Source organism: Amphimedon queenslandica, unplaced genomic scaffold (assembly GCF_000090795.2).
Source record: "Amphimedon queenslandica unplaced genomic scaffold, v1.1 AMPQUscaffold_2472_Cont25526, whole genome shotgun sequence".
Taxonomy (NCBI): domain Eukaryota; kingdom Metazoa; phylum Porifera; class Demospongiae; order Haplosclerida; family Niphatidae; genus Amphimedon; species Amphimedon queenslandica.
Genome location: NW_003557193.1, coordinates 1 through 1,300, shown reverse-complemented (window position 1 = coordinate 1,300; position 1,300 = coordinate 1). Strand labels below are relative to the sequence as shown.

Sequence of the window (1,300 nt, the reverse complement as noted above, 5' to 3'; positions counted from 1 at the left end):
AAAAAATTGATCATTAAAAGAAACAACATAAAACAATCAGTAAATAAAAGCAAAAAAATGTAGAGCTGTTAACTTTGTACTAGTATTAGTACTCTCAGCCGAGTTTTTACAGACCTATTAAGGTACACACACATAACTTCAAGTTTAATAAACATTAATCTACATATAGACACTCTAAAAAAGGTAATGTGATGCTTTTAAGGCAAAAATGCTCACAAGGCAAAACTCAACATTTGCAATGGTGCATGCCACATTTTGTTAATAAATAAGCATCCATAAAGTACAAAATGCACTGTTTTATACAAATAATACCAGCTGCACTACAAAAAATGATTACAAAATATCATAATATAGAATTAAAATCTCATAGAATAATGTTCTTAAAAAGCAGTTTTGACACATGGAATATACTGCATTTAAATTTTGTGCAAAATTTTCATAAATATATATTACAATAATTAAATACCTCAACCTACTTTAGAATTATTACTACTGTACTTGTCATGAATTTACTACAAATTGAGAGAAAAAGAAGGCTCATTTAATGTAGTACATGGTTTAATGTAGTACATGGTAACATGCAAGTACAAAAATAAATGAACAAGGAGTGTAGATATGACAACTAAAAACTTATCAATGCAGCAAAGAATTATATAGAATTAGGACTTGCGACTAATGAAATTGATTTTTTATAATTGCCATTGCTATGAAACAATCGCCATGAAGGTATCGTAGGTCAAATTTAAAAACTATTTTGCATGTTGTATAGTTCCCATAATCCTATAATGCTAGCTAGCATAATAGCATTATTCCAGCTTGTTAAGTACTCCTCCAGTAAAAATTGTTTTCACACACACACTTACCTACCATGTAAGTTCTGTCGTTCATTTCAGGATAACTGATATTTACATAAAAAAAATAAACCATAATTTTAAAAATATAACTTAATACATATTTAGTGTAGTTATCTATCAATATTTATGTTGTAATAAGCTTATAGCAAAATAAAAGTAAATACATGAAAGTAAAACTAATGGTGTTAGCAAAAGTACATACAATATGAAAAATTTTAAATACATGGTAGATGAAAGGTAGATACATCATGCAATGTCTGGTTATTAATAACAAAAGTAATGATTGCCAGTAATTGCAATGGTAACTTTATTGCCATCTGTGCTCAGGCAATATCAATGCTATATTATTAATGGTCCTTCATTGAATCTGATGCCTTAATGAATCTAAAATCAAGAGTTTATTTGAGACATAATGACAAAATATATTTTACAGTCAGAGACATGGG

At 27.9% G+C, this 1,300-nt stretch overlaps 1 long non-coding RNA gene across 1 annotated transcript; it reads right to left on the bottom strand.

The window, feature by feature from the left end:
- Nucleotides 1-39: 39 nt before the first annotated feature.
- On the bottom strand, nucleotides 40-903 carry LOC109593210 (uncharacterized). The gene is made up of 3 exons (XR_002190805.1): nucleotides 864-903; nucleotides 477-512; nucleotides 40-114 (listed from the first exon to the last, which is right to left on the bottom strand). It is a non-coding gene; the product is annotated as an uncharacterized LOC109593210 (long non-coding RNA).
- Nucleotides 904-1,300: the final 397 nt, after the last annotated feature.